General features: G+C 41.1%; 1 pseudogene; it reads right to left on the minus strand.

Annotated features, from left to right (window-relative positions):
* Positions 1–1680: 1680 nt before the first annotated feature.
* Positions 1681–14548, minus strand: LOC104427883 (annotated as a pseudogene).
* Positions 14549–15252: the final 704 nt, after the last annotated feature.

Consider the following 15252-nt stretch of genomic DNA (forward strand, 5'->3'; position numbering starts at 1 on the left):
ACAAAAACCTCCCTAATTCAAGGGTGGAAGATAGATAAAAACAATAATACGTGATGCACATGATCTCTTTAAAAACAAGACACTGCTCGTTCTAAACGTGAAATATATATTGATGGCATATGAAATGCTTACTATGGATGTTTTTTTTTTCTTTTGGTTATGCAATTTATAGTTAATTTAAAATAAGGCTTTTTATAAGAGTAAGCCACCGGGCCAATTTGGCCTAGAGCTAAACCAGAAGGTTGGTTTCACCCAGGACCGATTCGATCTTTAAGTAAAAATTTGCGAGCCAGCATTCATTAGGTTGGTTCTCAATTTTATATAGTGAATCGGTCGGTGCTACCCGAGAATTGGCCTTGTGAGTTAAAACCAAATCTTAAGTTGAGTCTCTTAAACACTTTTTCATTTCTCATTAAAGTCAACATGATATGTGAAATATCATCAACGTTATTATACTTCATGTTTTTGCTGTAAACAAAAATGAAACATCAAAAATAAGTAGGCTGGTTTTGAAGTTGATCTTCCAACATGCTCTTTCTAGAGTCAATCGGTTCAATTCTTGATTTCTAAATCTTAAAACTGACTCTAAAGATAAGTCATATGTTCTTGGTATGAAACCCATCTATCCTAAAACCAATCACCACCAATTGTTTGTTTAGAATCATCAAAAGTCAAAAGTAGTCTTTTACTTTCCTGTCAAATCTAAAGTATAATCTTTTAAAAACTATTATTTTTTAAAATGAAAAATATTATTTTTGAAAAAATATTACTAAGATATCTTCTAAATTGAGAAAGTCAGTATCCGTACTTAGGAAAGTCAAAATTCAAAATTAAGATATCTTCATTAAATACCTAGTTTGACTTATCCACGAATGCAACCGATTGCCATGGACTTGTTAAAGAAATTTGTGGTCTACAAGTATCCGTCATTCTCAAAAACAACGGCGACCGTTACCATGGCATTTTCGGGGAAGGACATAGGACGCTCAAGAGCAAATATATTTTACCTTTCTTTAAAATAACTCAGGCTTTTATTCAATATTTTCCATCTACTTTATATGTCTATCTATTTCTTCATAAGATTAAAGAAATTAAAATAGTAAAAGCTTCCACTAATATGTTTTTATGATACCATAAGCCACCACCTCATAAACTCATGATTATATGAAATTAATCACTCATTTAACGATGGTTTTCACATTAAACTTGCACGCAACTAAGGTAATGAAATTTTATAAAGTACATATTTAGAGTCCTTCCTAAGTCCAACCAGTTGCCATTGACTTGCGAAAGAAATTGGTGGTCCACATATCTTCGTGATTTTCAAAAATAAAAGGGACCGTTACCATAGCATTGCTCTTTTTTCTTCAAGAATGGGATCTCAACTTATCGAAATCTAACATAATCTATTTATCTTTATTTTAAATTCAGGTACATGTTAAATTTGGTTGTTAATGATAACAATAGGAAAGCATACCACCGATTGTCTGGAACAAGAAAGAAAAACATTGGTCATTATGTACATGAGTTTGTAAAAATAAAATATAAGATGGAAAATATTGAATGAGAAACTAAGTTATTTAGAGTAAGTTAAGTATATTTTTTTCTCCAGAATCATAAATTTTTGAAAATATAATAGAGGCCAGCGACAAAGATGGCCTGCTTTGACATCCCTATGAGTCACTTCTTGCTCTCATCCTTCTTAGAGCTAATAGAGGCCATGGGCAACACCTTTAATCCCTCTAAATCTTTGGGGTTGACCTTTGGTTCGTTATACTGGTACCTGTCCAAGCTTCCACTGGGCATGTAGTCATACACCTACAGCAACTCGCCTTTCAATGCGGCAACAACTGAGAAGCGTCACAATGTTCCAGCGACGAAAATGGCCAGTACTCATGATCTCAGCAATAAATTCTCTCTTTCCTTGCCTCAATTCATGAGAAATCCTCTTCACTGCAGTCTCAGTTCTTGAAGTGGGTAATACCCCTCTATACACCCTGCCAAATCCAGCAGCTCGTCATAGCTCCTGGTCCACTGAATCCTTTTGTGGCAGCACAGATATTTTTGTACATGAACCTATGAGGATTGTAGTCACGCTCCAAGTCCGAAACACCCAAATTTTCTCTTTCATCTTATCAGATCAACGACAATTAAGATTAGCATTGACAGGACGGCAACATCAAATGCACTCCAGTAGTCAGCAGATAGGTTTTCCCCTCCTTTCTCACATGGGGTAGTCTAGCAAGCTGAGACAAAACCAGTCTCTGAGTTTGTCCATTTACATAAAACCTCCATCCAGGGATGTAATGAGAAGTCGCTAACGAGCTGGTTGAGGATGAGAACCCTACGTACATTGTCTCCTCCATGATGGGCAAAAGATCAATGCATGGTGATTAAAGGGGAGTCTTTGGTTTCTCAACAATGAAAGGTGCTAATGTGACATTGATTTGCTTTTGTGGGCCATCATAATCCACCCAGACTTGCCTGGCTTCACCACTCATCAGGCTCAAGTTTGTGACCGGGACTTACTGCATAGATTTTAGGGAGGTCGGTCCACTGACATCGATCCCAATGTGGTTATCATTGACATCATAGAATTCATGGTTTTGGATTGTGTCAAATTCTACTGTACAATGTCGTTCGTGGCGAAGCTATTGTTGGTTTTGTTGGAGAGGCCGACATAATAACAAGACAGAGCTCTAGGAAATTCTCTACAAGGAGCTAACCCGAAAGTGAACCCCAGCCACCCAGAGGGGGATACTCGTAAATCATAGTGAAGACGATCTCCATGGAGAAAGAGTAGACAGATCCACTGAATGAGTTCTTGAACTCGATGGGGTAAGGGTAGAAGGCATGACTCTGCTTCTGTTTGGTTGTGTGGTTAACTCTAGGAGGCCATTGCCTGTGATGCAGCCAAATCATCTAGGCTAGGATTCACCGACTAGAAACCATTGTATGTGAAACTGCTGATATCGCAAGTGTAATATTAGGTTAGTGGGCCCCAAAAGAACAAACAGAAAAAGAAGTTGAAAAGTCAATAAGCAAAAATGAGAGGAGAGAGGGGTCGGTTAAATAGAAGCTGAGGGGTCCTCAACCAGAAAGAAAAGAAAGAAAAGAAGAAGAAGAAGAAGAAGAAGAAGAAGAAGAAGAAGAAGAGAAAGGGGGAAGAAAGGAAAGGGGTTTTGGCACGTGCACGCTCTTAGATGCCTCGCTGCCGACTCGACTCCATAACACATCATCTGGTAAGAGATTAGGCCCCTTGTTCGTCCAATTGAAGTAATTTTTGGGTTTAGGGCTCAAATTCGGAATTTTTGGAAAATCGAGCTGCGAAGTCCGATTTTGGAGTCGTTGAGCTGCGTATTTTTGTAGGAATGGTAGTTTAGGGTGTTGTGGAGCCGTGAGATTTTACGGATCATGATTTGAGCTTATGATTTGTCCGAAACAGAATTTCAAAGTTTCCTGCGTGCAGTGAACAATACGCGTCCAGTAGCTTTGGGCCGTATTTTGTCTTTTTTTTCGGCTTGATTTTGGGACGGTCAAGTTGGGATTTTTGTAATATATGTCAAGGGTTCTCTATTGACTATAAATATATTCAGATCGGGGTTCGGAGGAGAAAGTTAAGGCACGATCAAGTTTTCCGCTTAAACTCCGTGTTGCGAATGGCTTGAACAATCGCCTTGGTTATGCGATTTATTAGCGCATAGAAGTCCGTTTGTTAGAGTTAAGGCATAATTTAGTCATTTTGTAGTTGAGATAGAATTTTATTAGATTTTAACATTATTCTTCGGTTATTTGATAGGGCCGTGAGTTCGACGATATAGGTATCGTTCGTCGTTTGGTCGTAAACGACAAGGTGAGTGGTACTATATCTTCTTTGGTTTTGTAAAATCATGTCTTGAAGTATATATATATGTATATATATTGAATTGAGAAGAGCATTTTTATTGCATAAAAGCTAGATCGAGCAATTGCTACCCTTTGGTTGATTGTGAATCTTTGAAAAGTATGTTATACAAGGTTTGTAGAGAAATATATATGAAATTTCCTTGCGACTGATTTTTGGAAAGGTTTATGATGATTTGAGAAATGGATATGAAACAGATGATGGGTTATGTTGTAAAATGTTATTCATTTGGTTTAAGATATTAATTTCTGGATTGGATTTCTAGTATTGGATGATGGTTATTTATGCTCAATATGACTATGAACCCAGTGAGGGGTTTTTGGGGTATGCATACCAGGTTTAGGATATCCTTCTGGGCCCAGCCACCGGCTTTGTAGGTGGAGACCTTGCCAAGAGGAGAATCTTGGTCACCTTGTCACAAGGCGTCGTGTCGTGACCATGGTTAGTTATTGAGCAAAAGATTAGTCGATGAATGGACCATTGGCATGTGTTTGATATGAGATGAATCAATGGATAAACCATCAAATATATGTTTTTGATGGAGATTATTCAATGGATTAGACCATTAATACTTGACTTTTGATGGCGATTTAAATGGATTTTCCATATTAGTATAAAGCCTTGATAATAAGAAATAACTCTTATATGATTTGATATGTATTTTACATATTGAGTTGGCGTTATGAAGTTTGGTATTGCTTTATATACATGCATAGTGGTTGTTCGATCTGCTTAGAAGATATATACTACTCACTTAGCTGTTGTTGCTCATTCCACTCCTCCTTTGATCTTTTTAGGTTCCTCAGTTAGTGGCGAATAGACCGAGTGCGCCGTCGGTGGGAAACTTTTGGGGAGTTCTATTTTGTTTTTTGGTATGGTTTAAGAAAGTGGTGCACATGATCCTTACTAGTGGTTGGATTGTCTGAGTTTTAAACGTATATCTCTTTTTGGTGGATTGTAGAAACTCTGATGTTGCAACCAATCCGTTGGTTTATCTGATATGTATATATATGGTTTGAGGCTGCGTCCTTTGTAAGGATGGACGGCCGTGTCATCCCCATTCTTTGTAGTTTTGGGGTGTGATAGCTTGTAACATCCCGGGTCTCCACTGTACATATATTGTCCGCTTTGGACACTAAGTCCTCACGATTTGTTTATCTCGGGGCAGCCCATACTATCTCAAGAAAACGCGTATATACAGTTAGAGAGACCCAAGCCTTATAAGCTAGCCCATGACTCCCTCCCTAGGCGATGTGGGACAAGAGAGGGACCCCTTCCTTGCGCGCACGTCCAAGGACCGCCGCTCGGGCCGTCACACTCTCCACCTCTTAACAAAACAATGTCCTTGTTGTGGCCCCGAGGTCGGGAGTCAGAACAGCATTCTTGCTGTGGCCCCACACGCGGTCGGGAGTCAGCTTTGATACCATTTGTAACGACCAGGGCCCCACTGTGTAATATTATTCGCTTTGGACACTGAGTCCTCACGGCTTTAAAACGCATGACGTAGGGGCAGAGGCGCGGCCCACTGGCCCGTCCTCTCCCAAGCCATAATATTGTCCACTTTGGAGCTTGCACGTGGCAACCTCCACCCTCACGGGTGTCTCCATTGTACACATATTGTCCGCTTTTCACACAAATTAGAGAGACCTAAGCCTTACAAACTAGCCCTAGCACATCGTCTTCACTGTTGCCTCACATGCGGTCGGAAGCACTAAGTCCTCACGGTTTTGTTCCTCTCGGGGCAGCCCATACTACCTCAAGAAAACGCGTATATATAGTTAGATAAGCTAGCTCAAGACTCCCTCCCCAAGCGATGTGGGACAAGAGAGGGACCCCCTTCCTTGCGCGCTTGTCCAAGGACCGCCGCTTAGGTCATCACAGCAAGCATGTGCAAAGTTTGCCGGGGAAGAAACCGCCAGGACAATCACGAAGAATATGTCCAGAAACTGGAGAATTTCGCTGAATGCACTACTTAGAAGATATCCTTTGATCTCCTAGGATCAACTTGAATCTAATGCAATTTCAATTATCAGTGCCCAGACTTGGGTCACTATATATGCACCATTAACTCGTTGAATTTTTTTATTGTATGGACCTGCCGTTAAATCGTGCAAGGATTCAAACAAACAGATAATAATCCTTGTAAAAAAAGTTGGACTTGCTCTTATAATGGAAACCGAAAGAGAAGGCAATTATGCTAATGCAGACATTCCCAAGAACAAGTTAAGATACTGCAGAAAATGGTCAGATCCATAAAATCTCAAAATTACAGTTCACGTATACTGACAGAGTCGCAAACTACAAATACTTGATGTATAATGTTGGGAATGACTGATCCCCGAAATACCGGATTCGACACTAAATCGAACCCCTAAATCAATGCGGAAGACGAAGCCCGGGAATAACACGTATCACCGATCGTAGCACACCACGGAGTCGAGCGTACCTTGTTAGCACAGATTAAACACCGTCGTCAATGGAGGAAGAGAATCCGGTCGATGAAGCCTTGAAGGGAAGAAATTGGAAGCCGTATGCCTACTGTTCTTCGGGAGAGAAAACGTGCGGGAGAGAAGCGTACGTTGATTGTGCCAAAGGGTGCGTCTCTCTCTCTCTCTCTCTCTCTCTTTTATACCTTCCCCCATCCACGGGCCCTATTCCCGTGGGCCGGGCTTTTTGGGCCCAACTTGGGCGGACGGGCCAACTCAGGCCCATCTCATAAATCCATCATCTCCCACTCGCACATGGTAGTACAAAACCAACATGGGCGGACAGGCCCTACTCAGCCTCATCAGAGAAAAATCCATCATAGACTTTCTCTTAACATGGTGGGCCAAACAGAATTCTCTTTTCCTCTTTTCAACATTCATACCGGTGAATAATCCGTGCGACCAGCATACTTTGAGAGCTCGTTGCCATACATCTGTTAGGAATACATAGCAGCTCATAATGGGCATCACTTCCTGAGTAGATTTAGTATGCAGTACCCTAGATCGATCGATCACATTTATATCTCTCTTGATCTCTTTTAAATAATGATATATATATATTGTATTCACAATTATGATTATCACAAAGACAGTCATAATTGGTTAACCGGTGAATACAAAACTACAATGTGATTCTCCAAAATCGGTCTTCCTCTTTCCTTCAAACTCTCAATTTCAGTTCAGCTTGCTTTTCTAGAAATGTCCCATTAGATCGAATCAAACTCATGACCATTGGCAACATCCTAAGATAGCAAACACTAAATAGAAATCTTGAGAATAAGTAAGAGTTATGAGGGGACTAAGAAATTTGAGGAACTCTCTTCCTCAAGAGTCTCACACGACATAAAAGTTGAGATCAAACTTTTGCCACTCTTATTGGTCGTCTCATGCATACGTAGTATGAAATACGTATTACGGTATTAACTCCTTTCCCATGGAGCGTATGTCTACACCTTTCAATACCGTACAGATGATAGTTCAGACATACCCAATGTCTAACTTGAGTTCACGTATCTACTCATTCACTAAATTCATCAGAACTCATCTCGGCATCATAGACGAGATAAAGTAAAATATGTGGGGTATTTTACTTTCGGACATAGTAAGTATTATGTCATCATCTTAACACCTAGTTAAGGCGACATACGTGTTTTAAGCTTGAGCTCTCGATTATCACCTAGATAATAAGCTTAAAAACAGTCTCATCTCTATTTATCACATAGTAAATAGAGGCGATTACCCGTGTGAGTGGGCTAATCTTATATCTGTCCGACATACTTCCTAACTTAAAGTAATGCACTAAGCATTAAGATGCATAAAGATCAAACAAAGATTCATAGGCATTAATGATGAAAACACAAATTCATCAAATGTGAACTCTTAGGGAAATTACAATATTCAGTACATCATCCTCTACGCAATCCTAGAGATTTCACATGGCCACAAAACACATCTCTAGGTATTGGCTTTGTCATAGGATCTGCTACCATTCCATGCGTAGTATGTACTCTAAGTTCACATCTTTCGTGCAACCATATCCTTGACAAGATTCTACTTGGTATCTATATGTTCGGTCTTGTCATGATATTTTGGATCTTTGGTGTACACTTTTGCTGCTTGGCTATCACAGTTAACCAACAATGAATCTGCAGCACTTCCAATAACACCTAAATGATCCAAAAAATCCCTTAAGCCAAACATCTTCTTATATGCTGCGATAATGCCACGAACTCAATTCCATCGTGGACAAGGCTATATACTTTTGTTTCTTACTGCTCCAACACATGGTGCCATTATTCGGTAAGTAAACAAACCTAGAGGTAGATTTCCTTTCATTTAAATCTCCTCCCAATCAACATCGAATAGCCTTAGAGTCGCAGATCCTATCTATAATAACTCAACATATAATCAGCAGTCCACTTTAGATACCTCAGTATTCACTTAACGGCTTTCCAACGTGCTTGACCTGGATTGGATTAGTATCTACTCACCATTCCAACTACAAAACATACGTCAGGTCTTGTACACATCATAGCGTACAACAAGCTTCTAACAGCACTAGCATAAGGAACATGTTTCATTTGTTCCTTCTCTTGTGGAGTCCTTGGACACAGGTCATGGCTCAATCCTTCACCTTTTGCAATAGGAGCGTCAATGGGTTTACAGTCCCATATCATTCAATTCAAAATTTGGAAGACAACCAACTTTTGACAAGATTGACTAGCTCCATATTGCTTCCGGCAATTAGTATATCATCAACATATAATGATATGATCACAAATTGATCCTTGGACCTTTTGATATATACACAATGATCCTCATCTATCATTGTAAAGTCATATGCCATTATGGCATTATGAAAACGTATATATCATTGTCTTGACGACTGTTTAAGGCCATATATCGACCCCCAAAGTCGACATACCTTTTCTTCTTGGCCTTTCACTATGAAACCAACAGGTTGTTCCATATATATTTCATCCTCTAAGTCTCCATTGAGGAAAGCAGTCTTTACATCCATTTGACGTAACTCAAGATCCATACCAAACACTATTGCCGTAATTATGCGAATCAAGGTAAATCTCAATACAGGAGAAAACGTATCTTCATAATCAATTCCTTCCTGTTGATTATACCCCTTCGCCACAAGGCGAGCCTTATGCCTTTCTATTGAGCCATCAACCTTTTGCTTTATTTTGAGAACCCATTTGTTCCCAATAGCTCTGCGTCCTTTTGGCAGATCAACCAATTCCCAGACTTGGTTTGATTACATTGACTTAATTTTCCTCTTTCATTGCATAAATCCATTTCTCCTTACTAGGGCAATTTAGAGCTTCATTAATATTTCTTGGCTCATCCTCATCTTGTGGAGCAACCATAGAAGTTTCCCTTTCAATGTCAAAACATCGACGGGGAATACTTTAGTGACTTGTTCACCGTATGGGAGATTGTACACTTAGCACATCATTCCCCATTATGCTCCCACTTGGATTAGGTAATGATAATGTCGTCACATCAGGTGGTTGCAATTGAGAATGTGTTGAATTCAATTCATCACATCTTATATTACTCCCACTTGGATGAACTCCATTAATATCACAATCTTAATCCAAGGTTTCAAATAGGAAGTAATCTTCCCCTATTTCGCCCTTCTTAGGAAATTCATCCACTAAGAATGTGACATCCTGTGATTCAAATTCAGTTATTCTCCCACTTTCCTGCTCACTTACGAACACATACCCTTTTGAGTGTTCGGAGTATCTCATTAAAATACTCTACTTTTATATGGGACTCAATTTCCCAAACTTGTGAGAGGACATATGAGTATAGACAGCATAACCCCATGGCTTAAGTAAACTTAAGTCCGGTTTTTCTACATATCCATAACTCATATGGAGTGAAACTAACTGATTTGGAAGGCACCCGGTTAAGTATTTAGGCAGCAGTTAACAGCACATCACTCCAAAAAGTGATGGGTAAGTTAGCATGCGCCTTCATGGACCTAACCATTCCAGTAAGGTTCTGTTTCTTCTCTCTGCAACACCATTTTGTTGAGGAGTATACGGAATAGACAACTATCTTTCTATTCCTTTTCATCACATAATTTTCTGAACTTATCAGATAAATATTCTCAACCTTGATCGGATCTAAATACTTTTATTTTCTTGTCTAATTGATTTTCAATCAGGTTCATGAACCTTTTGAAACAACTTATGCTTCAGATTTATGAGAAATCAAATAGACACATCCGAATCAAGTAGAATCATCCATAAAAGTGATGAAACAAACAGCCCCTTGCCTTCCTCTCACATTTATTGAACCACAGATGTCCAAATGGATTAAATGCCGAGGAAATTCAGCTCTTTTATCTTTTCCAAATGGTCTCCTTGTCATTTTCCCTTCTAGGCAATGCTTACATATGGGCAAATCGCTCTTTTCAATGTTGCCCAATAAGCCATTTTTGGCTAGTCTTTTCATATGTTGTTGGCCCATATGACCAAGTCTAGCATGCCACTATATTCACATCATTATCATATAAAATAGAAGACGTGAAACAAGGGAATAACGTATTGACATCATCACAGTCAACATTTAGTACAATAAAACCATTTAGAAAGTGACCACAACCATAGTAGTTTGTACCTAAATACAAATCTACACCTTTATTATGGAAGTTCATTCTAAAACCAAGCTTAACCAACATCAAAACAGACATTTAAATTTCGACGAATCTCCGGAGCATATAGAACATCGTGTAGGAATAAGGTGCGTCCACCACGCATATTCAATTGGCCGGTGCCAATTCCTTTAACTTCATCTCTGGAGTTATTTCCTACATAGATACACTTAAGTTCCAGTTGGTATTCGTCGGAATTCCACAAAGGATCCTCTATCCTTTGCTACATGGTCTGTCGCTCATGAATCTACATTCCACAAAGGATTGGATTCAGCCTATAATGCAGAACTTGACACATAAGCAAAGTTCTCAAATGTACAAGAGGTGTATAGCTTCTTTGGCTCACGACAATCGCGAGCATAGTGACCTCTCTTGTCACAATTGTAACATCACACCCTTGACATTTTATTCACTTGAGGACGCTTTCCTCTCTCTTGTTGGTTAATTCTTGATTTCTTACAATAAGGACTTGATCCTTTGCATTCCCACATATTGAACGAATCAATACGCTTGCGCTTAGAGCTCAAAACCCTTTATGAGCTAGAACCAGCATTGCAAATATCTATTCTCAGCTCAAATGCCGTTAGGCGGTCCCTCTGTTAGCTCAAGGTGGTGCATGACACCCTCAAGATCTTCCATAATATGGTCAAGAGCTTCTAGTACTTCTTGCTTTTCCAGCACATATTGAATCTCCATATTCAATATTTCACAATAGTTGCCGTTCATATCAGCAATCACGTTCTTAGTTGCTGAAATCATCAGTCTGAACACATCAGACATACATGCACGAATAATTAATGCCTATCATTTATGCATCCCTATTTATATAGACCCATCATATTAATGAATAATTTTAAGTAAGACTTCAGAATCAAAAGGTCACTACGTTTCCAATCATCCTCCAAAAATCCTAACTTAAAACTATCATTAATATGATTGTCATATGCAAAATCAATTCTATGAAGTTACAAAAACTTCTATAACTACCTGACTAACTACCCACAGACAATCGAATGAAGAAAGCAAATATTATCTAACATTCAATATAATAACAGTGCTTTCACATAATACAACTATACATTACACTGAGCAATATATACAAAGAAAAATATCAACTTGGAAAGAGATATTTACATCCATAAAACATCTCATAATTAATCTAAGAAATAATTAGGAATGTCCCTTCTAATCTATCGGTCAAAACATCTCGAGAAAACTGAAGGTACATTTGCCAACCATGGAAAAACTTTTGGAGAGTTTTCATGTCGCCACCAAGGCGCATTCACTCGCGCCACGTAGAGCACAATCTAAGGGTTGAAGTTTTGGCCAATTCAATCCTATAGTACTCTCTTACAAAAGCTTCCACCAACCTCCTATAACCCGGGACCACGTTGACCTCCCATAGCCGATCTAACACTGCTTGCCATTCAGGTGGAAGAGTGTTCAACAAAGCCGGCACCTTCTCAAAATCCGGCATAAGATAACCATTATTGATGATTTCTGTATCATCGATTGACCTTGACCATATGTGATACTAAATCACCATCAAGCCACCGAAAATCAGCTAACTCTTTCATCAGCCTTTTCAGTCTAGCTCTTCCTTCGTCCGTTCTCGGGATTTAGTATCCATGCATTACGCATCATAGTTTCTGCAACAAATGCAGAACTAAAATGGATCACTTATAATCCATAATAAACAAAATGGAAAATACATAAATTTCCATGATTCATGCAACAAATGCAGAATAAAAATGGATTACCTACAACCCACAGACATAATTGAAAAAGAAACAAATTCCTTTTTTTTTTTTTTTTTTTTTTTTTTCGGGTCAACGGTCAAAGTCAACGGACGGTCAACGGTCAAGTCAACGGTAAACGGGTCGCGCGGGTCGGACCGGTCGGACCCGGTCGCGACGGTCGAACCGGTCGGACCGGACGGGCCGGTCGGACCGCTTGACACGGACCGGCCGCGACGTGCCTCGCGCGTGCGGGAATGACGTCACGCGAGACGTCATCGACACGTGCGGGCGCGTGCCTTCGTGGCCGGGTCGGGTCGGGTCGGTTCGCGGGTCGGGTCGCCCCGGCCAACCGACGTCATCGCTGACGTCATCGATGACGCGTCGGCCAGCGATTCGGCCGTTGGGTGACGTCATGCCGTCGGCACTCCGGTCCGTGGACCGCGCGTGCCGGTTCGTCGCCGGCAGCGCGCGCCCGCCGGTTCGCCACCGCGCGTGTGCCACACGCGCACGGGGGCGAACCAGCGCCTCCGGGCGCGTCGCTCCCACGCGCAGCGCCTTCCGGCCGCGCGTGTGGGCGCGTGCGGCGTCTCCGGCGGCGCTCGACATACCGCCAAACTCGTCTCGACGCCCCCTTTCTCCCTGTGCCATCATATTTTTATTTCGACTTACGAAATTTCAGAAAAAAGGCCGAAAAGCGCTCGGGTGTCGGGATTTTCGCCCGGTTCCGTACGGCCGAAGGGATTTCGCGAAAAATCAATCAAAAACATCAGAATTGATCGGGAAAGACGTGAAACAGGGCTCTGATACCAATGTAGGGAATGACTGATCCCGAAATACCGGATTCGACACTAAATCGAACCCCTAAATCAATGCGGAAGACGAAGCCGGGAATAACACGTATCACCGATCGTAAAGCACACCACGGAGTCGAGCGTACCTTGTTAGCCACAGATTAAACACCGTCGTCAATGGAGGAAGAGAATCCGGTCGATGAAGCCTTGAAGGGAAGAAATTGGAAGCTGTATGCCTACTGTTCTTCGGGAGAGAAAACGCGCGGGAGAGAAGCGTACGTTGATTGTGCGAAAGGGTGCGTCTCTCTCTCTCTCTCTCTCTTTTATACCTTCCCCCATCCACGGGCCCTATTCCCGTGGGCCGGGCTTTTTATGCCCAACTTGGGCGGACGGGCCAACTCAGGCCCATCTCATAAATCCATCATATAAGAACACTAGTTTGATAATTACTTTGGATCTATGAAATGTGCTTTCAATTTAATATACCTAGCCCAAGACTCATCTTCCACCGGAGAAGAGAGAGTCGGCAACAGAAGATGTCCGAAAATGCCTTTTCGGCAGAAGATGGATAAGACATGCCAGACATACTAAAACCTTCATGATATGCAAATGTCAATCCACTTTTTAAATTACCAAGAGATAATAACTCCTGCATTGTGACATCCCCTTCTAGGTACTGCACTACTTGACGCATTCTTGGTCTCGCTGTTGGCTCCAAATGGCAGCGCATCAATCCAAGTTTCAACACTAGCTCTACATCCTTCGCCACAAGGTCTGTTCCTAAATTTGGATCTCTTGCCTTTAGGATGTCACCTTTATCCCAGCAAGAAAACACCCAGTCCACCAATATTACATCCTCCTTCTCCTGAGCCTCAATCGGCCTTCTTCCACAAGCAACCTCGAGCAAAAATGCCCCAGATGCAAAAACATCTGTTCTCGTAGTGGCCCTGGCAGTTCGAGTGTTCTCCAAGGCCAAATATCCAAGGGTTCCCACCACATGGGTGGTCTGAGGATCCGTGCCATGATTGTATATTTTCGCAAGCCTGAAATCTCCTAACCTCCCACTTAGTTCTGAATCTAACAAGATATTGCTAGCTTTGATATCCCTGTGAATCACTACTTTTTCCCCATCCTTCATGGAGATAAGAGAGGCCATATGCAACACGTTTGATCACTCTAAACCTTTGGCTCCAATTGAGGGTCACCTTTGGTTGGTTATAGAGGTACTTGTCTAGGCTTCCATTCAGCATGTAGTCATAGACAAACAGCAGCACACCCTTTCGACAGCAGTAACCGAGAAGCTTACAATGTTCCGATGACAAAGCCGACCAATACTAATAATCTCTGCAATGAACTCCCTCATCCCTTGCCTTGATTCATGAGAGACCCTCTTCAGTGCAATCTCAGTTTTTGAGGTGGGTAATACCCCTCTATAAATCCTACCGAATCCACCAGCTCCTAATACTCTGAACCCCTTTATGGCAATATACAGATCTTTGTACTTGAACATGTAAGGACCATAGTCGTGCTCCCAATCCTCTAGGACTTCTGCGAATTTTTTCTTTCGTCTTATCAGATAAACCACAGATAAGATTAACATTGACAGACAAGACAACAACATGAAAGGCACTCCTATAGCAAGTAGGTATGATTTCTCCTCCTTTCTCGCATGGAGTAGTCTAGGAAGCTGAGACAAAACAAATCCCTGAGCTTGTCCATTAACCTTAAAGCTCCATCCAACGATGTAATGAGAAGTTATCAACGAGCCGGTTGAGGACGAGAAACCCACGTACATGGTCTCTATGATGATTGGTGAGAGATCAATGGGCAGAGATAGAAGGGGAGTGTTTGGTTTCTCAACATTGATAGGAGCTAATGTGACATTGAATTGCTTTTGCGAGCCATTATAATCCACCCAAACTTGCATGGCTTTACCACCCGTCAGGCTCAAGTTTGTGAAGACCTCACCTGGACTTGCAATGTATCCTGCCGGTGCAGATTTTACGGAGGTCAGCCCATTGACATCGATCCCAACGTGGTTATCGTTGATATCAAGGAATACATGGTTTTTGGATTGTGTAAAATTCTACTACGACAATGTGGTTCGAGGAATTGCCATTGTTGGTTTCATTGAAAAGGCCCAAAGTAATAACTA

The sequence above is a fragment of the Eucalyptus grandis genome, chromosome 11 (genome assembly GCF_016545825.1).
Source record: "Eucalyptus grandis isolate ANBG69807.140 chromosome 11, ASM1654582v1, whole genome shotgun sequence".
Classification (NCBI taxonomy): Eukaryota; Viridiplantae; Streptophyta; class Magnoliopsida; order Myrtales; family Myrtaceae; genus Eucalyptus; species Eucalyptus grandis.